A 24,388-nucleotide genomic window follows, 5' to 3' on the forward strand; every position below is an offset into this window, starting at 1 on the left:
GCAAATTCTCTCTCAGCCATCTGTGCTCTGAGTTTTATTTTCTGAAACAAGTACAAACACATCCTGCTCCATCCCGGCGTCTCCAGGGGGTTCCAGGCCTGTGAGAAACGACAGAGTTCTTTTGTACGCTTTCCAACAGGTTAGTTGTTTAATTGTTAGTTGGAAGCTTAGCATGTAATTCATTTGGGATTTGTCCAGGCTAAAGTGACCTGAGTCGAACCAACCCCCATCACCATGTGCAAATAAAAGTGAAGAACAAATGAGTGACACCGCTAACCCTTTTGAGTACGGCAGAAGGACTATGAATGACGACTTTTGTCTCCCTGCGTGGATTGCAAGTTTGGAATCAAATGCATGATTGGCTCGAGCATTCTCCCTTCCCACTCCTGGCAATCCAAATTATTTCAAGTCAACAGCTTTGTCTCGCAGTCCCCTCTAATAAGACAAGAGCATTATCATTTGAGTGTTGTGTTACATTTCCATGCAGCAGGAAACCTGGCTTTTGTGAGTCATGCCAAAGTTGTTCCATTTGCCCATTACTGGAGGAGGAAATGTGGAATCAAATTAAAGGCACTCTTCTGCTTGGTTCCTTGTGTCTGTCAAGATAGCGCACCACTATAGACAGTGAGGGTGTCAGATCCTGCCTGCACATACAACTGAATATTTGAGAATTGTAAAAATGACAGCGATGGATCTCATTCACTATTAAAATTGGAAAGAAGGTAGTCTTAGCTGGGCCTCTTTATTCTCTCCCATTTTCTCTTCCCCCCCTCTCCTGAAGGCTTTGACTCCTTCCTTTCAGTGTGATGTTGTCAGCATCAGCTGCCCTCCTGTACCTCATCCAGATTGCCATTATACATGTACGGAGCTAGATAGTGAGTGTTAATAGGCTATTCGACCTCATAGAGCATCACAGTGAAGTTTGATGCTGGCCTCTCCCACACACACACACATCTAGCAGACGGCACTGGATAGCACTTAGGGGCAAGAAGCCTGACCAGCTTTTCCTTTCTAACCCAGGGGCCCTGCAGCCAATTGAGATGCACCAACCACTTCCCCAACTGAGATTAGCTAATTCAACACAATAAAGTTACTGTTATGTAGATCCTGCTGTACCACCATTTTCTAATGATTCCTAAACCTGACTCGGCTGTTTACTATCATTTGCTTTCTTGCCAAAAAGCAAGGAAATAAAACAGATAACAGGAGGGTTTTAAAGGCCATAAGGTAGAAATTGGTCAGTGCCCTCCCTAAATCTCTCTGCCTCTCTCCCCTCCTTTAAGACGCTCGTTAAAACCTACCTCTTTGACTGAGCTTTGGTCACCTGTCCTGATATCTCCTTACGTGGCTCTGTATCAAATTTTGTCTGATAATGTTCCTGAGAAGTGCCTTGGGTTGTTTTACTGCATTAAAGGTGCTATATAAATGCATGCTGTTGATTAGGGCTGTTTCCATGTGTCAGTGAGTTCCACGTTCTCACCAGTGTCTGTGTAAAGAAATTCCTCCCAAAATTTTTATTTGATCTGTTGGTTGGCCATAATATATTTACGGCCCCTTGTTGGGATTTACCCACAAGTGAAAATAGTTTATTCATGTCCACTCTATTGAACCACTTCATAATTTTAAAAACATCTAACAGGTCTTCTCTTAGTCTTCTCTTTCCTAGAGAAAAAAAAGCCTCAGCCTGCTCAATCTTCCCACGTTTCACAGACATTTCCAAAGTGTTCTCATGTGATAAGACAATTTATTGTGTTTCAGATCCAAGGCTCTTCGGTAGTATACCCAGGAGGTATCAAAATTTACTGTTGACATGGAGTCCCAGACGGGACTTTGAAGGGGAACCAATCTTCATGAAAAGGTGTTTTGCCAAACACTTTATTGTTTGGGGAGCAAGGAAAGTCAGAACAGCTGTGTGTCACTGTGTTCATTATAATCTCATCCATGAGTGACATAATGATCCATTTTCAATCGGACTGATGTCACCATGTTATGTGTTTGTAAGGTTAGAGTGGTGGCACGATGCTTATTGCTTGCAGCGGAATACAGGGAGATGATGAGAACCAAGGATGAGTACAGAAACCTTATGTTCCAGCCCCTGTCCTCAGAAGTGACAAGATAAATAAATAAATAAATGCAAGGTCGTGCTTTTTCCTTGAACAGTCAAGGATAAGGCTGCTGTAGGACCTTGTGGACCATCTTATCTTGGGAGTATTGCTTTAACTCTTTAGAGTGACTGTTCCAATGGACTGTGTATCTAGGACATTGTTCACATGGATTACAAGAACATTCACCTCATATCCTCCGTTGTGCAGTTATGGTATTTAGCCAATTAGTTAATTTTTTCCCCACTTTCCTCACATTTTCTCCCCTCCTCTTTCTAGTCTCAATTTTATCTGATAACGCTCCTGTGAAGAGCCGTGGGACATTTAAGCGCTATATAAATGCAAGTTGTTGCTGTTAACCACATTTTTCTCATCATAAAATTGGCTCTAGGCATTTAAAGTAGGATGGGTTTATGCATGAAACAGGGCCCAATTATGTACGCCTACAGGTAAGAGGACAAATTTGCATCTGCCAGATTCAATAATGCCAATCACCCTCTTAAGCAGACTGCACACTTACATTTATGGGAGTTGGCTCATGCTACCTTATATCTACTTAGACAAAAGCATAACAATAACATCCCCTGCAATCTGAACTGGACATCTACATCTTTTGCATGTGCATTTCTTCAACGTTTCCAATGGCAGACAGAGTTAACACTAGATGAGGCAAAGTCTGGTTTGAATCGTCAAGCTGCTTTATTCCACCGTAAGGTGAAACATGCTGTGCAGCAGGTGTGATAAAAGTCACTTAGTTCAATCGGTACAACTTATATCGGAGTGTTGATACAAAATAAAGAATATGTGACACTACCCTGTCTTTGGTGGGTCATCTTACTTGACTTAAATATATAACATCTGTGCATTCCATTCTACAGCCCAGGATAGGACCTCTCTACCTGCAGTCTCCTGTCGTTTCCAACCTTCTAGCAGCACTGACTAACTGTGCAGTGTCTTATTTCTAAAAGCTTCACTGCCTTTCTTGGTGGCTATATTCTGTTCTTAAAGCCTCTCATTCTGTGTCAAAACAACTGTCCCTTTTGCAGACCAAGAGAGATCAAAGGGTTTTCCAAGACAATGGTGAGAGGCATCTTTCTGAATACCCAGACAAACTAACAAATTTGACACCGAGCCATATAGGAGATATGAGGACCAGGCGACCAAAAGCTTGGTCAAAGAGGTAGGTTTTAAGGAGCGTCTTAAAGGAGGAGAGAGAGGTAGAGAGGCAGAAAGGTTTAGGGTGGGAATTCTGGAGCTTAGGGCCTAGTCAGCTGAAGGCACGGCTGCCAAGCCGCACATTATTTTTTTTTTAAAAATCCATCATTTGAAAACTGGACTTTTCTGTTCAGTTTTCAAGTCTCACGGTGACTGGACGGCTACTCCTGAAGCCAGACTCTCCAAGTCAAAACTGTACAAGTGGTCACCCAACCTCTTCTGAAGGTGCTGACTCATGCCATTATACAATGCCACGTGTAATGGCAACTGGCCAGTGCCTCACCCAATTGGGCCATTCTTCCCATGTAAGCCTAGGCAACGAGCAGTGCTATTATCCTCAATCTTATCCTCACTTGACGCCCATTTATGTACATTTTCATTGATAGTGATTGGATAGTGATCAGGAGCAGGAACACTGGCTGATTATGTTTTTCCCTCCTTCGCTCAGGGATATTGAAACCAGTTGTACCACCTTCACTCTTATCCAGACTGAGATCAGATAATGTAGCATAGGCAAAAAATTACACAGAGACGTTCCTTGCCTGTACGTCTCAGTACCATACCAAACAGTGCATCTAGCAGCTGAGCAATGGAATCCTAGAAACGTATAGTCATTCGCAGAGTTTGATTGATGTTTACTGTTGCTATATACATTTTGGTTTGTAGATTAGTATTATTAATAACATTAGTTCAACGATTTATATTGTATATTTGTGATTCTTTGCTTCTGTTACTTGAATGCTTTTGTCGTTGGCATCCAACAGCATTGTGTCTCATACACAAACTATAGGTTTACTGTCACATGTTGTGTCTCCTGCACATACCACAGATTTATTAGTCCACATAGGCCAGAGTTTTCCACTTCTGCACTCGCCAGTCTACACTTTTTTGCCCATTAAAGTTAATGGGTGGAAAATTGTGGGTTGATGAGGAAAGAAACAGAAAATCCTGGCACTTTCATCTACATACTATAGTTTACTAACATATATTGGTCCTGGTTTTCCTCTCCCCTCTATGCCTGGGCACAGGTCAGTTGCTGATTCAGGTCATTAACCTATGCCCAACACATCTCAGATGCAAGCTTGCCCCCTGGCAAAGCCTTGCTCCTATAAGCCTGAGAAGGTTGCAGCAGCGGTAATGACCGTCAGCTCCAGGACCTTCTGGCTGCAGTTCAAAAACAGCAAACAGTAGGACTTGAGCTCTGAGAATCTTACTGCAGGTCCCTGTTCAGATCCTATGACCTGTGTGGGACTGAATGCAAACCCTTAAAGCCTGCTTCTTCAGGGTGCCCCTCCAAATGGGCAACACCAGATGATCCATCAGATAAATGAGGCAGGCGGTCCCGTTAATAACTATATGGCTGCTCTATGTTTACATCTGATACAGGCACACCTCCCCCTCAGAGGATGCTCAGGAAATCCCTGGGAATCGTAAAATGGGTGTAGACCTGGTGTCGCAGGTCTTCCTACTTTTCTTCTGATGTGGAGATGCCGGTGATGGACTGGGGTTGACAATTGTAAACAATTTTACAACACCAAGTTATAGTCCAGCAATTTTATTTTAAATTCACAAGCTTTTGGAGGCTTCCTCCTTCGTCAGGTGAACGATGTGAAAATTTTTTCACATCGTTCACCTGAGGAAGGAGGAAGCCTCCGAAAGCTTGTGAATTTAAAATAAAATTGCTGGACTATAACTTGGTGTTGTAAAATTGTTTACAATTATACTTTTCTTCTGCCTTGTATTTTGGAACTCAAGTGTTTTCCAGGTGAAAAGCAGGGGAAATTGTGCCCCATTGTGCCCGTACACTGGAGGTTTACTAACACACGCAAAGCATTATATTGCTTGTGCGTTCTGCTGTATGAAATAAATTATCATCAAGACACCGATTGCCATCTCTGCACGACTTTTGATGTGTAGACTAGTGGAGTGTACTAATTGTGACACACAGCAAGCACCATGTGAGCAAGCATAGAGGCATCATCCATTTTGACCATTCAAATAAATGAGGCTCGACTTTACAATGGTGGTGGGTTGGCAGCAGGGTGGGAGGAATGGGTGGTGGGGGGGTGAAGGTCTGCGTGGCAAACCCGGCATGAACAAAACTTACCGTTTCTGATGCAATCGCATGTTGATTGCTGATGATTAACGTCCTCTCCAGGTTTTGCGCCCAGCAGCCAGCCTGATTGACAAGCTGGCTGCCGTCAGGAGCTGCAACGCGAGGCGGGGGAACGAGAAAGAGAGAGAGCGAGACGCCATCTGCGCTGGACTGGAAGAACGGGGGGGTGGGGGGAGGGGGGAGGAGAATGGAAGATCCAGCGCTGGATTGGAAAACCGAAGGGGGGGTGGTGGAGAGGGAAAGATCAGGGGGTCATCGGGAGGGGGTGAAGAAGGGGACATCGGAGCTGGAGCCATCGGGCATCGGAGCTGGGTGCAAAGATAGGTTCATTTAATGTTTTCACTTCTGTCTATGGTTTTTTATTTAATTTATTTAATTTCTTGTTCCCTGATCCGGCCCATACCCGGGTAAGTTAAAAATCGTTACAATTACTTCATCTGTCACAGGTAAAGTGCTTTGAGTACCTCAATGAGGTACATTTGGCTCTTTAAGTGTCATCCCGCTGATTTTAATGGCCAGTGGGACTTCCGTTTTTGTGTCCCCCGCGCGCACACAGGTGGGTCCCAGGGAAACTCGGAAATTGGCGGGTTGGAGCCAGCTTCCGAACCCGAACGGGATTTCCGTGATTTTTGGAGCCCCCCCTGCCCCCAACGCACCCGCAATTACCTCCAGAAATCACCCCCATGATCTCTGTAAAACAGCAACAACTTGCATTTATTTAGCGCTTTTAACATAGACAAATGCCCTGAAGCACTTCACAGAGGCGTAAAGAAAAAACGGACAGCGAGCCAAAAAGAAGGAAGTGTGATCAAAAGCTTGGTCAGAGGCTGGGATTTTAAGAAGGATCATAAAGGCAGAGTGTGGGACCTAAGTGTCTGCAGGCATGGCTGCCGAAGGTGGGGTGAAGTGGAGGGGGGATGCACAAGATGCCAGAGTCAGAGAAAGAAAGAGTTTGAGGGGTGGGGGGGGCGGGTGGAGGTTGTAACACTGGAGGACATCACAGAGTTAGGGACAGGTGAGGTTGTAGAGGGATTTAAACACAAGGATGAAGATGACGGTGATGGATGAGCAGGATTTGGTGCGGTATAAGATTTGAGTAACAGACGTTTGGATGAACTGAAGTTTGCTGAGGGTGAAGAATGGAAGGCTGGCCAGGAGAACATTGAACCAGTCAGGTTTTGAGGTAACAAAATCTACAAATGTGCTGAGATAGGGGCTTAGGCGGGTAATGTTATGGAGGTGGAAGTAGGCAGTCTTTGTGATGGAGAGGATATCGGGTCAGACGCTCAGTTCGGTGTAAAGTAGGACACTGAAGGTGCAAACGGTCTGGTTCAGCCTCAGACAGTGGCCAGGGAGGGGTTGGAGTCGGCAGTGAGGGTACACAATCTGTGACGAGGAGTCAAAGATGATAATTTCGGTCTTCCCAATGTTTAGTTGGAGGAAACTGAAGCTCATCCAAAACTGGATGTCAGACAAGCAGCCTCTGAACGTCGCAGCACATCATCTGTTTTAAATCTGGCCAGTCCAGGTTGAAATAAAAATGGAAGCTGTCTCTGGATGTGGCAGAATAATGCCTAGTAGAAAGAGAGAACATCTTTTTAGACTTAGTTTGGATCCTGCTGGGTGATAGTGGACTGGCAGAGACAGCAACTCCAGAGAAGTCTATGACTCAGCTGGTGGTGAGTGCTGGCTCTGTCAAAGAGAAACATTTGTGCAAGAGGATAGCAACAGACCAAAGAACAGTTTCTTTTCTTGACCGTTGCAGATGATTGTCAGCAAAACTGAACAAAAGGTTAGTGGTGCACCACAGGAAACAGCTGAGCTCCAAGAGTTGTTTTCATCACAAGCTGATCACTAAATGTATTTGAACCATGTAAAAAAAAATGTCTCAGTTGATACAAACAGGGCCTCAGCTTAAAGTATCATCCAAAAAATTGCACCTCTGACAATGCAGCACCCCCTTGGTACCGCCCTGTGCCAGCCCGGATTATCTGCTCAGGTTCATATTAGGGCTTCTGACTCAGAAGGGAGAATGCTACCAACTGATCCAAGCTGATTCTTCAGGGAAGCATTGTCACCACCTTTTGGAATGTTTTGACCATTTCTCCACAGAAAGGATTTGGAAAAGAATAACATTTAAATGCTGAGTTTTTAAAGCAAAGTGTATTCATGCAAGTTTTTAAAAAAAATGAAAGGTAGTTAAAATGTTAATGTACTAGGCATTAGAATTGTTTCCACAAAGACTGAAAGCAATAAGCAATTCATTAGCCTGCCTCAGTGATTACATAGTTAGATATTGGGCAGCTTGTGCACAGCCCTAAACTGAAATTTGTACCAATCTTACACCGCTAAAGTTTTTCTGCTGTTCCCAGCTCCTGCTTCATATGATCCGTGGAACTCCAGCTTAATAGCTTTACACTTTAATGAAAATCCTTATAGACTAAAATGGTGCTAATTAGCCCCTGGCCTGCAGCATTGCTTGAGACTGGTTATTAGAATGACTAGAACAGCTTACTAGTGTACCTAGAGAATACCCAGTTACTCTAGCAACAGGTCTGCCATTTTAGCGAGCACTAAATGAAGAAGTGGGTGGTGATTTTGAGTTCTGTTGCGACCTATAACTTGCAAGTAATGCCATTCCTCAGAGCCTGACCTAGGTTCCTAGACAACGATTAGCTCAGCGTCAAATACATTAGGCTGACCGTGTTTGATGGGGATGCTGATCACAGATGGACTTCTTCTGCACAGAGAGATGGCACATGGATTTTTATTGAGCCATTTTTCTTTGAATTCATCATATTACCCAGTCCTCCAGAAAAAAAGTAAGACCTTCTTCTGGTCCAGATTTAAAGCCAGACGTTGGAGATGACAGGACATGCACGGGGGCCTTCTTTTACAAAATATTTTTCTCCCAGGAACATATTCTCTTTCTCATCCATGTATCTATTTAGTTTTTGAATTGATCAATGCCTATTAACACCTACCTAAAAATATTCATACTTCATAATCAGAACATACCTACTGAATAAAACACCATTATATTTAAAATATCCCCTAATCCCTAAAGCACATGTAGCACCTCTTACCTAGATCCGAATACCTTAATTCAACAAAAAACTTTTTAGAAATTTGGTGCCTTGTGTAGTTCTGCAGCACTCCAGACCGAAGGCTGATAAAGCTCAGAATCCAAATTTACACTGATTGCCCCATGACCGTTGGTAGTTAATAGTTACATGTTTGGCACTTTTCCTCTTCAGATTCGAAGCTTGTTCATTTCTGTTGCTTGGTTTCCTGTAATTTGTAACTTCTTGTTTTATTATTGTAAAATAATTCTGCAAACAATTAATTTTCAAAATCTTTTGAGGAATGTTGTCTAAAATCTGGACAAAACTGCCGGAAATCTGAACTCTGAACTAAAACCTTTATATCCGTACGCTCTGCATTAAAGCTGATTAGCTGAATTGTTGAGAAATTCTGCATGAAGACAGTGTTGGGGAGAGTGGTTTAACCCAAACAAACTTACTCCAAACATGAACACTATACTTGATTTATTCTGGTATAAAATTGCCGTTAAAACCTGTCTGCTAATACCTGAGCTTTTTTTGAACTGCTATATTACCCAGTCTGTGGAAAAACGGTTCTGTGTCTTTAAAAGTAAGTGTCTGTTCTTTGGTGAGTCGTGTAGGCCTCAGGGTCCTCCTCCTATCATTCATCAGACCCACCCCCGACCTTTGCACCCCAGCTGTTCAGTTGTGCCTGGTTCCAGGGTGGGTGTTTATATTGTCCCTGCTCCTGATTGGCTTCCAGGCATATCTGGGCAGAATAGAAGCTTCACAGGACAGCAAATTAATTCCCTTTATGAAGGAGGCCTTGCACTGTTTGTAAAAGTTTGGAAGCTGTAGCTACTTTGTGTGATCAGGGACAAAGCTTTAATTGTGAGCATGCCCACCCCGCCACTCTCCCCCCACTCCCTCCCTCCCCCCCACCCCCCCTCCCACTGCCTGTCTCACAGTCTGGGGCTGGGTTTTTTCTAAACTGCAGCTGTCCCTGGCTCTGTTATCACCTTTCACAAAATAAAGTGTTTGGAGCCTAATCTAATCAGGACAAAGGTAATCGGAGACAGTCCATATACACACCCCCCACTTACACAAGCACAAAAATGGCAACTTGGTGGAACTGCCAATTTCAGAAAGTTAAACAATATAATCACAGGGTACACTTTGAATACTCTGGGGTAGAAACTAGTATATGTTTCACCCGTTTGCCGGGCGCAGAGTATACCAGTTTAGCAGTGGGACGGCCTGCGCCCAATCCGTGCGGGCATTGGTCTCACTGGTAAATTAGCGGGGGCTAAAACTGCCATTGGGCCCCTTAGTTAGGTCGGTTCGGCGCCAATTGCCTCTTGATGGACTACATCGAGGAATCTGATGGCGACGATCAGGGCATGCGTCAGGCCTGCCCCGTTCAGCATTCTTCAGCACCCACTGTGGTCGCCAACTCCAGGTAAGTAAAAAAAAATGTATTTAAAAACCCACCCTGTGAAGCCAGGAGGAGCTCCTCCATCTCCACAGGAGTCACAACGGATAGTCTGATACTAACAAGCTCAAGAGATATTTTTCTTTCTTGTTTTAATCCCAATTTCGTTGTCTGTTTTCCGCTCCTGAAAGTGTTGAATCCTGGATGAGGTTGGTTGACCTCTGGTACCTCATCCCGTGGGTCATTGTCATGTGTGGGTATGGATAGTGAGGGTCATCAGGCTTCCAGTTGTGTATGAGATCAGTTCCTCACCTAATGTCTGCACACACGTATTTCCAGCAAAGGCTGATGGATGGCAATCAGACTTGAGAATTCTGGCTGATCTCATCTTCTTAATCCAGAGAGCATTGACGTCAATTTTAGTTCCCCTGTTGCCACCCCACCTAAGATCAATGCAGAGAATTGATTGAACCTTGGACCTACCTGGTCAGGTAATCACTTGATAAGCTCCCTGAGCAACTATCAGTGTTTAATACCTAGCTCAATGAAAAGATTTACGATTGTGAATTTAGGGGAGAGAGTATATGGCTGAGATTATTAACAGCAACCTTTAGGGACTCACCAACTTATTAAAGTGAGGAAAACATTGCACGGAGGCAAATTAAATACAATACCAAGATGGGGGAAAAGGAGAAACATTGGCTTTGATATTAACTCTTCCTCTATGGGCAGGAAAGGGTTGGAGACGGGGGTTTAAAGACTTAAATATGGGGAACGCACGCGCCCTCCCCCTTTTAAACAGCGGCAGATATCATATGTTCCAAGTGTCCCGTCGTCAAGGGTGGGTCACTTTATTAACATATTTAAATCAGGCCCCCCACACTGCAATTGGGAGCCCAATTTAAATTCACTGCTGCCGTGCGGGTTTTCCAATGGTCGGGAAACCCAGCAGTGAAAGGGAGGTGGGAGCTGCCGACTCCACAAAGTAACTGCCTTTCCCAGCACTCCTTGTGGGCTAGGATGAGCAGGAGTGCTCCCCCCAGACCCCTCAAGGAAGCCTTCGGCCTCTCCCCCACCACCAATTGCAGCCTCTCTCATCCCCCTGCCACATTTACCGACTTCCCACCCCAGCCCCAATGGCCTCTCCCTCCTCCCTCCTGATTGCCGGGGATCGTCTCCAAGGGTCCCCGGCCGTGGAACTCTGCTGCTGGCTTATCCTCCCGCCCGCCAGCCAGGCTGTCCATTAGTCCGGCTGCCGGGCGGGAAACGGAACAAAAAAAAAACGATAACGAGGTCCTGCAGTTAAGCTCGCACACTCATCTGACGAAGGAGAAAGCCTCCGAAAGCTTGTGATTTTCAAATGAAACTGTTGGACTATAACCTGGTGTTGTAAGATTCCTTACATTTGTCCACCCCAGTCCATCACCGGCATCTCCACCTTATGGAGATGCAGAGAGCAGAGGGTCTGACCATTTCCCTACAAATATTGGAGGAGGGAAATCAGGCACAGAATACAGTTTATCCTCATTTCTGAATAATCGGCTGGAATTTTTTAATATACATATATACTTATCACGTTACTTAATTATATTTTGTATCAAACAGACCAAATGAAGGCAAAAAGCAAAATGCTACAAATGTTGGAAATCTGGAAGAGAAAATCACAGAAAATGCTGGAAACATTCAGCGGGTCAATTGGCATCCACGGAGAGAACAGACAAGTTAACGTTCCAAGTGCAGACCATTCTTCAGAACTCAATAATGTAGGGTTTATGACAACCCAAAGGCTGTGGGGGTCTAGTGCAGCTTCTGAATCTTAGCCAACTTGGCTATTCCTTGCTCTGTTAACAAACACTTGGTTAAGTCGTTGCCCTCATAAAAATTGTTCTTAGTTGGAAGGCTTGGAGTCACACTGGGCTGCTTTCATACTCTGTGCACCAGCCAATAATAGCAGATACCTAGGAACAGGTTATGAATTCATCTGCCATAGGAGCGGGCGTAGGCCATTCAGCCCCTCGAGCCTGTTCCGCCATTCAATTAGATCATGGCTGATCTCCATCTACCCTCAGTTTTGTTACACATAATGCACAGAGGAAATCTCCCTCCTACGTCTTCAGGATTTGTACGTGCGTCAGTTATTACCTCCATCTACCCGCCTTGGTTCCGTAACCGTTAATAGATTTTGGTTAGGCAAGGATATTAATCTCAGTTTCGAGCCAGGTGCATCAAACAACGAAGCCAAGAAAGAGGAAGAGGAGAAAAATAATATACACTTCTTAATTTATAAAATGAAAATAAGTAAATGAGGAAAAAGGATGTAGGAAAGTAAGTAGAGGAGGCAGCTGTAGTTAGTCTGGTGTTATTAACACTTGGATGTGACCTGTGTAGGGAAGCTGGATTGATTGTAAGCGTGTAGATATGAAGTAGAAATTTGTAAAATAAAAAGTGGTAATAGGCGAGAATGGAAACTGACAAGTTATTAACAGCCCTATTGAAGCAAAATGCAAGTAGAGAAAAGTTGATGCTTTAAAGTGGAATTCACTGCATTTGTATTTAAAGTGTTTCCCTCGTGAACAATGGAAACGACTAAGGAAGATTTCCTCTGTGCCCTGCATCTGAGAAACCCCATCTTAATAAACAGGTTTACAGTTTTGTTACACATAACGCACAGAGGAAAGCTCCCTTCAACATCTTCAGGTTTTGTGTGTACGTCAGTTATTAGCAACATTCATACTAGTTTCTTTATTCAAAAAAAAATTCATACTTGTACCCATCATGAGATGACCACAATCTTAAAAATATGTATACGCTTTAGATACTTAGCTGACTTTTAAAGCTTTTTGAGTACTGGAGTGCTTTTCAGAGAGGGCTGACTATTGTCTGTCTCGAGCTGCGACTCCCTCCCCCATGCTATCCCCCTGCCAAAACACACTCACAGATTGTTTCCATTGAAATGTGGTGATGATACAAGCCACCTTTAGCTAACAGGAAGCATTAAGCCCCTTGAAGCTCGGTGTACAGTAACGAGTTTAGCAGCCCGCAGGCCTCGCACCCCCACAGCTTATTTTCTGGCAGCCGGAGGCCCCGTTTTGCATACAGGTGCAGCAGCAACAATAACAACTCCACCATTTCTTTTCAGCCAGCCAGCTTCTTTAATGAATGATTTTGCTGACTGCTGTGGAAAGATGCAAACACATCACCAGCCCCCTAACTGGGTGAATGATCAGTTGTATGGGACTATTTTAAAGAGGGACTATCCTACACTGAACAAAACAACCTCTGACGGACAGAGTAACTTTCAACAGTGCAATTTTTGGTAGTATTTGTACCACATATATTTCAGTTTGTTCCACTTTCATTCTAGTTGCACAAAATTATATTTTATAAATCTCACACATACTGCTTCAGGATTTAACCACCTTTTTCTGTTTCAGCTACCCTTTTGTTTTGCCTTAAATATTTTGAAGAGTTTGTAATGATATGGTTATATTTTCAGTTTATTTACCAAAGGATTTGGCAGTGTTTTCTCTCCATGACTCTGCTGCAATACTTGTAACATTAAACGCCCCATGAAGTTTGCAGAAGAATGTACTGTTTTTATAGTAACAAAACATTAACACTTTAGCAACAAAAAACACACTAACGAGGGCACCATTTCACTTCTTTTTACCAGAAAATGTCCAGGGTTTAATGAGTTTTCCAACCCCAGGATTTTCCATAGACTCATTAGAAGTTTACAACACAGAAGGCCATGCGACCCTTCATGTCTGTACTAGCTCTTTGCTAGAGTAATCCTAAACTAAGCTTACTGCCCTGTTCTCTCCCCATAGCTCTGTACTTTTTTTTTAGCTTCAAATGTAAATTTACTCTTCCCTTAAAAGGTATAACAGTCTTTCCCTCACCCACTGCCTGTGGAAATCATTCTATGTTCTGCAAAGCTTGCAGATGTATTAATTAAGATTGACAAATGGACAGCTGACCAAATCTTATGCCCCCTTTATACAGACCTTCCAGGTGGAGGTAATTTAATGAGGGTGGAGAGTCAGCCAAGTGCTCAGGCACAACTTGTAGCCAAATTCACTCAGGATTTCGGGACTGCTTTAGGCTCCAGGACTTTGGGTTGTCCCAAATTCTATTTGATAAAAAACATCCCAGTAAATGAAAAATGAGATAAATGTATAGATAGACATTCAAAAAATTGGCCACTCAGTGTTTACCCAATTAATCAACAACAACTTGCATTTATATAGTGCCTTTAACATAGTAAAACATCACAAAGTGCATCACAGGAGCTATTATCAAACAAAATTTGACACCTAGCCAAGTAAGGAGATATAAGGACAGGTGACCAAAAGCTTGGTCAAAGAGTGAGGTTTTAAGGAGCATCTAAAAGGAGGAGGAGAGAGGCGGAGAGGTTTAGGGAGAGAATTCCAGAGCTTAGGCAGCTGAAGGCCTGGCTGCCAATGGTGGAGTGATTAAAATCGGGGATGCGCAAACGACCAGAATTGGGGGAGTGCAGAGATCTCAGAGGGTTGTAGGCTGGAGGAGGTTACAATCATAGAAAGTTACTGCACAGAAACAGGCCGTTTAGTGTTTTCCGCCACATAAACCACCTAATCCCATTCTCCTGCTTGCTTCCCATACCCTTTAAAATAACTTATGGATTCAGTTTCTGGTTTGTGGCAAAGAATTCCACATTCTAACCATCCTCTGTATGAAGATATTTATTCTGACTTCCCCTTTAATTCTCTTTGCGATTATTTTAAATTCGTGCCCTCCCGTTCCCATGTCACTGACCAGTAGAAACAATCAATCACTATTACCTTATCACAACCCTTCTTAATCTTGAAGACCTCGATCGGGTCACTTGAGCAGCTTAGTCAAATACAGCAGAATGATACCAAGGTCCAGTCTGTGCTGAGCTAACTAATTTCAGTCTGGTCAAAGATAAGGGTGCTACAGTTGATCAGAACACCTGCGGATTAAAGAGGGGAAAATTAGTTTGGTTACCTGTTCTTGATTGCTAGCTAGTGTATCCTGCTAGAAGTGTGTGAATGTGTGTGTGGACATCAGGTGATCGTGTTCTCTGCTCCATAGCTGAATAACTTGCAAGATTCATTGTTAAGGCTCATGAAGGAAAGCCTCTTGGGATGAGGCTTCGGAGATCAATTAGAGTCAACCCCAGAGTCAGTGGCCCCAATTTTTAAAGGGTGGGGGGGCAGCAGGGACAATTTGTGTGAGCCCCAAATTGGGCGGCACACCTGGAGGGTCCAGGACGTGAAGATCCTGCCGATCTTAACGTAAAAGTTCCTGGAGTCCCATCCAACACCCGGCCAGATCCGCTACCTGGCCGGCGGGCGGGATAGGGAATTTGGTGGCAGGAGGCCGCAGCGGGGGACTCATGGGAACGGTCGACTCGGCTTAATCTTAACCCTTCCCAGCACCATTCTCGCTGGGCGAAGTGGGTTGAAATCCCGGCCAATGTCTTAAGGACAGGATGAGAGGGATGGAAAATTGGCAGTGATAAATAGTATGGAAGATGAAGAGAAATAAGGAATGAGGGTGTCATTGTTTTCTTAACATTCCTAATAATCCTGCATCGAATAGGAGAGAAGAACTAGATTTATTATGGTTGAAACCTCACTGTAAGCTTGCAACCTCCATTTTGCAGATTGACTGGTATTCACCATTCGGGATCTACTGTCTGCTTAATTGAAATATCGGCACTTAAGGGAACATCTCTAAATACCTAGAGTGAAACTGATATGCCATGGGAGTCACCTTCAAAATTAGGGTGAGATGGCAGGTCTGTTAAAGCTGGGGTAGAAACGGTTCTGTAATAGCTGTAGCTGCCAGTGTTGTGAAACGGACTAATAACTTCAAACGGGCAGTTGTTTGAAAATTGTAACTTGCACTTTCCTGATGGCCGAGGAAACCCTGTACCTTATGCACATAGAAAGGCTCAGATGTCTGTCAGTGTCCATGGATAAGGGTGGCTGATCTACAATGCTGCTCCAATGGTTCTGTCTCTGGAAGTGGTGATGAAATCTGTCTCTTTTATGTGGGTCGATACCTCAAGAGGCAGCAGTGTTGACAATTTTACCTCAGAGCGATGCATTAGAGTTGGATAGCTGTAAAGCAAATACACACTTCATTGAATTGTACCATTTAATCAACTTAATCCACCATGTAAAAATTCACAAAGTTTGTAATGGGAAGGAGTGGTGCTTCAGTAATACTATGGCTATATTAGGCTGTTAAACCAAAACAGTTTAAACTGACAGAACTTAAAAGGTGTCTAGACAGTGTGAGTTTACCCAGAGAGTTGCTGAATCATGAAGAGCAGAAAGGCCGCAGGTTTGATCCCAGTCTTTGCTGAGTTGACTCATCTTAAGCAGGATGTGGAGATGCCGGTAATGGACTGGGGTGGACAAATGTAAAGAGTCGCACAACACCAGGTTTTAGTCCAACAGCTTTATTTGAAATCACAAGCTTTCCTCCATCGGACAACGGATGAATGGACACCGCACAACAATCGCCAGACAGGAGGGTTCCCTCCCAGTCGGGGAACACTTCAGCAGTCAAGGACATTCAGCCTCCGATCTTCGGGTAAGCATTCTCCAAGGCGGCCTTCGAGACACACGACAACGCAAAATCATTGAGCAGAAATTGATAGCCAATTTCCGCACCCATGAAGATGGCCTCAACCGGGATCTTGGGTTCATGTCACGCTACATGTAACCCCACCAGCGAAAAAAAGTTATCTGTTTTTAATACAACCGGTCATTCTCTCTCTCTCTCTCTCTCTGCCTTTCGGTTCTCTCTCTCTCTCTCTGTCTTTGTTTTCTGATCCCCTGTGTATTCAGTATTCTTGGATGTAAGGTTTCCCTGACTAACCTGTCTGAACACCATCCATTCCTTTGATTGCTGTGACTATCTCTCTGCCGAGGTGTGATAACGGGCAGTTGGAAAGATTATCTGTAATCACCAGGCATTGTTCTCTGACTATATATGCTGTGCCTTTATGGAACCCTTCACTCACCTGACGAAGGAGAAAAGCTCCGAAAGCTTGTGATTTCAAATAAAGCTGTTGGACTGTAACCTGGTGTTGTGCGACTCCTTACATTCATCTTAAGCAGGGCAGTGGTAGGGGTGTTACAATTTACCTCAGCAGCTCTGGGTTAGGGAGAGAAAAATTGGTTTGGGTTCCCGCTCCTGATAACTACCCTGTTGCAAAAGGGAGTGTGTGTGTGTGTGTGTGTGTGTGTATGTGCGTGCGTGCGTGCGTGTGTGCACGCACGTGGAGTGCGGCAGGTTTTTGCTTGGCTAAAATCCCTTTCACGGACAAATAGCTGCTGCCACTCACTGTCTAGGCTCACAAATAGGATTCCTAACTCTAGTTGGACATTTTCCTGGAGGTTTGATCGCAAGACCTCCCACCTCTGATGGCCCTGCATAGTCAAATAACATTTTTTTTTCCCATTTCCAATATTTCTATAACTAATAAACAAAAGTATTCAATGAACATGAAAAAAAAAGTTTCTTTTGAATGAATTTTCTCCTGGGTTTGCTCGCAGGAGCGTCCAGGAAATGAATCTTCAATTCCTGGAGACTCCAGGACAATCCTGGAGGGTTGGCAACCCTACTCACAAATAATGGCCACCTGGGTGAGGTACCAGACGGCAAACACGCCCATTTCCCAGTGAGGAGTCAACACCTTCAGCAGAGGAGTTGACGGATGCACATTAATGCAGAAATTTGGCAAAAAGAAAACAAAACAGTTTAAACTGACAGAACTTCAGATGATCTCAGACTCTGGGAAGGGAGGGGAAAAACCCAGAAAACTATTAGTTTGTCCTGTGGCAGGCACAGACTGAGAATGGAGTGGTATCAGATGATTACCAGTATAACTTGTTTGTACTCACTGCAAACAAAATATGGAGTAAAAGGGAGGAAAACCTGAACTTAAAGGGCTGCGTCGCCATGGTAACATGTCTTACAAGGCACATTGCCATGTTGTTGCAGGGTGTGGTGATGCAATTTGTGGGGACAGCTATACCATTACATTCCTTGATTGTTTCTGCCCGTTCCATTTTATTATTTTAGAAAAATCAAAGAGTGCAAGATGGAAACTGCACTGAGGACGGGGGTGGAGGGTTTGCCATGGGCTCCAATATCTGGCAAATCTTTCAATAGAAGCTTGTCCCTGGCTGTATCTGAAAACTCCCTCATACAGCAAGATTGTTGTCTTTCAGAAAGGTGCTATTACACTATTCGAAGAGAATTCCCCTTTCTTCTAGTTGGAGATCAGCATCTACAGAATATGTATCATAGGCTAGCTTTGAAAACTCCTAGTACTGCTATAGGTCGCGAAAAGCAAGTAAGGCTGAACAAAATGTATTTGTAAATCTCAATGTTCAAACTCCACAAACAGAGGTCAGACTGTCTCCCACTGAAGTGAAGGCTGCTAATGGGATAAGGTTATCATCATTGATATTAATGTTTGTGACCTTAATTCACAAAGAATCAGAAGAAAATGGGATGGGGGGGGGGGCGTAATTAATACAACAGTAATCGAGGGAGCGCTGAATGAGGTGGAACAAAATGCTGCTTACAGAGCCATACCAGGCTCAAGACAGCCGGCATACTGGTGTTCAGCTGCTCGTCTGACAGATGTTAGCCAGAAAGAACAATGTGCAGCAAAGTGAATGGTATCCAGGGACGATAGATGCCATGGTCTCAAGGATTCATGATCATCACTTAAACAATGGACAGAGAATTTTTGCTTTAAAGATCTAGGCCATGGTGTTTTATTTCTGGAAAACTGCTCGTTACATTGTGGTGTGGTGTGTTGCCTTAAAGCTGTGGATTCTGTAGAGGAAAATACTCTTGGGGTTGATTTTAACTTGTATTGCCGGAGGGTAATGGGGCCTCAAAATGGGGTTGGTCGCCTTACCGCCCGATTGACCCCGACGATGCGGCCTGGCGCCATTTTGTAAAGGGACCTAATGATGGGCACCTGAAGCGCCTGCCTGTTTGAGGCGGTAGGCCCATTTCAATACCCAAATCTGGCTCCTAGAACCCCAATTGTCACTTTAGCTTGGAAATGGTCGTAGCCTGCGGTGTGCACACTCCCATCATTTCCATGGGTGACAGAAGAGAAGAGGCCCAGCAAAGCTGCGCTGGGAATTATTCTCGTGGGGGTAGGAATGCTCCTCCGAGCCCCACAAAAATAATCTGGGCCGCTGCAGCCCTGAGATTCCCCCTCCCCCCACCACTCCACAATTGTAACCCTCCTCCCCTCCCGCACTTATCTTGCTGCCGGCTTAGGCAGCCCGATATTGGTCGGCCTCAATCTGATAAGTTGCCCGTTTGGTGAGCTGCAGCCCGATGTTAATGAGGCAGCTGCTGAAAATCACCGTCGCTTCTTCCCTTCATGTTGGTCGCCCAAAACTCAAAATCAAACTCCTCCTTTTCTTCGGTCCATAAAGGCATTTTTACATTCGGTACTTCTGTACTTCAGATTGTGGGAATAACCTTTATCCCTTATCTATTTGTAAGTGTCCAATTCTGCTATCGTGATAACTGGTTTTAAAGACAACTTGCATTTATATAGCATCTTTAACGGAAAAATGTCCCAAGGCGCTTTTAAACACAGGGAGCTGGTGCCTAGACGTTGGTCCTATGCCACCCAATGTACTAAATGTAAGAATTTCTTAAGGCTGTTCATTAGCTTGAAGGGCAGTTTTCTTCTTTTGCACTCGGGCACAGCGCATATTGAAAAATCGAGCGGTAAGGATTGCATTCCTGGAAAGGAGCCGATCTGATTTCCCTTGCATTAAAATGAATAGGCAGAAAAACAGGCAAGCTCCAATACAGGTGAGCAATCTCTCCCAGCCCATTTTCCTCTGGATGCTCTGCCCAGGTGATTATTAAACACCCCAGCGCAAAAGAGGAAAGCTGCCCCCTTGTAGTTGATCAGTTACACTCTTCTGTTGCTGATTCTGTTTTATTCCCCAGCCTTTGTAAAATTGGGTACAACATAATTATAGAGGAAAGCCTTGGGTTTAAATTGATCATAGACTCTTTTCATAATGACTGAAGGTACACAAACAAAACTTTCTGCTTCAAAAATGTTGAGCCTATTCTTTTCCTAGTATCGAAGGGGTTACAATGTAAACTTGTTTAATATTAAACTGCCTGTTAACAGATTGTGCAATGCAACGGCCATTTATGTAACAGCGATAAACAGAAGCAACAGCAGACTGCACTGCCAAATTTCACAACTGACTGTCAGTGAGATTATCAAGCACGATGACCAGCCCTGACCTCATCCTTGCCTCTTTATTTTTGAGATATTAAATAATAAATTGTTGCTTTCATCGTTTGAGAGCATTTTGAACCATGAAATTGTTAAACAGTATATTTTTTACATGTTTAAAATACAAAGTTGCTTATGTGATCAAAAAAATAGTGCATCTTACTCATTAGGAAAATATATGAGGGGGATGGTGCAGTGGGTTAGACACTGGCCTTCAACGTCTACAACCAGGGTTCAAATCCAACCCAAAATGGACTTTGAGGGTCTCATTTGAAATGAATTTTGGCAGTCTTAATTCAATTCCTTTAGTGCAAAACTGCCTCTAATTTAGTAATACAGTAGTTTGCAAAGGGGTTACAGGATGGCTGGTGTGGGAAATGGAAAAATGACACACTGGTACAGTAGGGTATGCTCTTCTGAGGTTGAGGCTGAGAAATGGTGTTGGGACAGATTAGAGGGAACTTTGCTGTGCTGTACCAAAACCTTGGACTACTGGGATGCCTGGGAAGAGTTCCATTCCCAAGCACGAACATCTGTCACCTTGGTGAGCCCAAAAAGAAAAAAAGAAAGAATCATAGAATATTACAGCTCAGAAGGAGGCCATTTGGCCCATTGTGCCTGTGCTCTTTGAAAGAGCGATCCAATTAGTCCCAATCCCCTGCTCTTTCCTCATAGCTGTGCAAATTTTTCCTTTTCAAGTATTTATCCAATTCCCTTTTGAAAGTTACTATTGAATCTGCTTTCACCACCTTTTCAGACAGTGCATTCCAGATCATTACAACTCGCTGTTAAAAAAATCCTCCTCATCTCCCCCCTTGGTTCTTTTGCCAATTTATCTTAAATCTGTGTCCTCTGGTTATCGACCCTTCTGCCAGTGGAAACAATGTCTCCCTATCTACTCTATCAAAACAATGCAACATTTCTAGTGAGAATTGCCAAGACAGCAAAAATCACTAAAATTCACTTATAACAGGAGCAGAAAAGCTCAAATGCCTCAAAAGAATTGGACTGTAGTTGGTCCTGTAGCCATTACAGAAAATTCCTGGTGGGAAAATGTGTGCGTGTGAGTGTACATTGGATGAGGATAAGTTCAGGCTGAGCTCTGATGCCTGCGGTTAAACAGCCTGTCGACACATAGACCTATGTTGTCCAGTTGGTGTTGAAGAAAGAACTTGCATTTATATTATTTTAAAGCCCATTTGTTTTAAACGGGTTAATGGTGGCATGAAGGTAAAATCAATTGGAAAATCTAGGCTTCAATGACTAGCCTCACACATGAAGGAGAGGAGGGGCAATTTTTCTTTTAAAAATGAAGAAATCTTCAACTAAAATCTGGCCTGAATTTCAGAAATACTTTGTTCTGAGGAAAACGGTTACAGGATATTAAACAAATTCCACAGAATTCACCAGCTTTGGTTCCTTCCTTATGGATGAATCTTTCCCAACAACAGCTGGAATGTAAAGGGCCTATTTTGAGTTTTCTTTCCTGGTGTTTGAGCATTGTGTGTAGTATCACTTCAATGGCAGGTACACCCAGTCTAATTACTGTTTAAACTGTCTCATCTTGGAAGCCTGAGGCTGAAGAATTAAAACATTTACAAAGTAAAATATCAACATTTCGTATTCTGTTACTGAACAGATGTAAGGACAATTAATACTTTCTTGCTGTTTTCTTCAGGGTATAGATTTTTCTAAACAAAAATTATGGGGCTGCAAAGCTCGCAGCTGTACATAACTAAAATAAAGTACCACAAATCAGCCAGTATCAATATTATATTCAAGTAGCTAATATGCTATTTTTTTACATTGACTTAGTAAAATGCACGCCATATGTTCACTTTTTTGGTCTGGATCGTTCTGTGTATTACAGCTTTCTTGTGGATTAAATTTTAAAATATATTCTACCGTGTTATTTTTCAACTGATGCCTTGTGAGGTTGGAATTCATTTACGTGGCAAACAGGAAAGGCAGCTGAAGGGACTGAATGGGTTACTGTGCATAATTTTGGATGAAAGTGACTGGATTCTGATTAAAAAAAAATCAAGAACGGCTCCTTTCAGGAGGAGATGCAACAGTTGCCTCTGTCATTTCAAGTATTTCGCATAAACAGAAGGATCTATTACCAAATTCTTGACCTTCACTGAGCTGAACTGTGTACTTTTCCTTTGTTCTGTTGAGAGGTGGGGGGGGGGGGAAGGAGTGCATTGCTATTGGCTGCAAGGGAGACCAATCAGGTGGCTGTTGGTATGGTTCTGGTGTGACGTGGGGTGTTTGGGTTGCGCTGTTGTTACACAGGATGTGTAGGAGGCCTTGGAAAGGTTTGCACTTTCTGAGAGCTCGTAAGGGTCACCACATCTGCACACATACTTTATAAATGGCAGGTTTTAAAAACACCACCGATGTAAACTTCTGATTTATTAAAATTCACGACGCAGTGAGTTTGATAGGAAGGGAGGGTCCCTGGCAACTCTGGGTTGACAAATGAAGAGAATTTTCAGAGTAATAAACAATTAGTCATTCTCCACTGTAGGTTTTTTTTTTAAATTCCAATTTTGTTCCCTCCTGTTGCTCAGGCACTCATTCCACCCTGGAGCACGATTGCACGGACGGGGGCAGCTTCCTGTTACTTCATCCAAGTGGCCGTTCTTTATGAACAAGCCTTGACAATGAGTGTAAACGGGCTGTTTTACTGTGCGTAGCAGTGCAGCCGGATCAGGAGCTGGAATTTTAGCCAAGCCGTTATCACCTCCAAAAAAAAAGGCTTCAGCTGAGTTCAGCTAACTCAAAACAGACCAGGAATCAACCCTCAAACTTTTTGGTCTGAAATAGTTACCACAACGCTGGCCGGTAGCTTTTACCTACCAGGCCTTCAGTGGAGTTAGCCACAGCTATTTACTGGACCAGAAGGTATGGGATTGAGCTCCTTGCTAGTGGCATTCAGGCCAGTGACAGACGAGGAAGAAATGTCTAGTTTTTAAGAGTTACATAACAAGTGATACAATTGTAACAGGCTGGGTTCACACAGCTTGAGATCTTCTCCACTGAGGACAGGACTGTAGCTGCATAAAATGGTTGTTTAGAGCTATGCTTCTTATTGGCCAGTGCAGTATTAGCGCTGCCTTTGTTTTAAAATCACTACACCATTCCTAAATCAGAAAATCAGCAACAGGTGGAAACTAAAGTTTAACGTAAGATAATCACACTAACAGTAAAACCTTTTTTTAAAAAAAATGAGACACCTGGGTGCAGGGACAAGGGCCATAGTGCAGAACTAAAGTAAATAAGACAAGATGAATCAGAAAATAATGATTAAGTGTCATTTACTATAGATAAGTGCAGTGTTATGCATATGGGTAGGGCTGATGGCAAGCATGTATGCCATGCAGGATAGTGATCTTAACACTATTGAGCGGAAGAAAGACCTAGGTGTTATTGTACATGAATCGCTAAAGGCTTATGAGCATTGCTGAGAGGATATAGAAAAAGCAAATAAAATATTAGGATGTATTGCTGGGACAATCCAATACAAAACAAAAAACATTTATACTGTCCTTGTATAAGACCTTGATTGGGCCTCACCTAGAATACTGTGTCCAGTTTTGGACCCCTCACATGGGGGTTGATATAGAAGCACTGGAGAAAGTTCAGAGAAGAGACATTAGATTGATACTTACTTTAAAGGCCCTCAGTTACCATGTTAGGCTTAGTACTATAGAAAGTATAGACTTTGAGGAGATTTGATTAAGATCTTTAAAATAATGATAGGATTATATTTAGTCCACGTCGACAGACTATTTGAGTTAGATAGGTTAGAGAAGACCAAGGGACATGCATAAACGTTACATAAGTACAGAGCTAGGTTAGGTTTCAGGAGGCTTTTCTTTTTACAGAGGGTCATTAAACTTTGGAACAAGTTGTCAATTCATGCAGTGAGTGTGGATTTTCTGCAAGCGTTCAATATGGAGCTGGACAAGTTCCTAACTGTGGCTGACATTGAAGTGCTCAAAGGGTAGGTGGGGTATTGGGGGACTATGTCTCCCAGCCACTGAGGTCTCTTGGAACTTATTTGATTGCCTTTGGGGATCAGAAAGGAATTTCTTAGATTATTTTCCCCTAAATTGGCCTTAGGATTTTGATTGTTCTTTTTTACCTTTCCCA

At 43.3% G+C, this 24,388-nt stretch overlaps 1 protein-coding gene and 1 long non-coding RNA gene across 2 annotated transcripts in view; one reads left to right on the forward strand and one right to left on the reverse strand.

The window, feature by feature from the left end:
• The window catches only part of LOC137344519 (acidic mammalian chitinase-like), a 179,126-nt gene extending 170,523 nt beyond the window's left edge, over positions 1 to 8,603 (reverse strand). Inside the window, exon 1 of the mRNA XM_068007554.1 lies at positions 8,520 to 8,603. The gene's annotated coding sequence lies outside the window, so the exon portion shown is untranslated. The remainder of the gene's footprint in view (positions 1 to 8,519) is intronic.
• The window catches only part of LOC137344522 (uncharacterized), a 58,965-nt gene continuing 34,594 nt past the window's right edge, over positions 18 to 24,388 (forward strand). The window contains exon 1 of the long non-coding RNA XR_010968373.1: positions 18 to 139. This is a non-coding gene — a long non-coding RNA (uncharacterized lncRNA). The remainder of the gene's footprint in view (positions 140 to 24,388) is intronic.

Source organism: Heptranchias perlo, chromosome 27, assembly GCF_035084215.1.
Source record: "Heptranchias perlo isolate sHepPer1 chromosome 27, sHepPer1.hap1, whole genome shotgun sequence".
Classification (NCBI taxonomy): Eukaryota; Metazoa; Chordata; class Chondrichthyes; order Hexanchiformes; family Hexanchidae; genus Heptranchias; species Heptranchias perlo.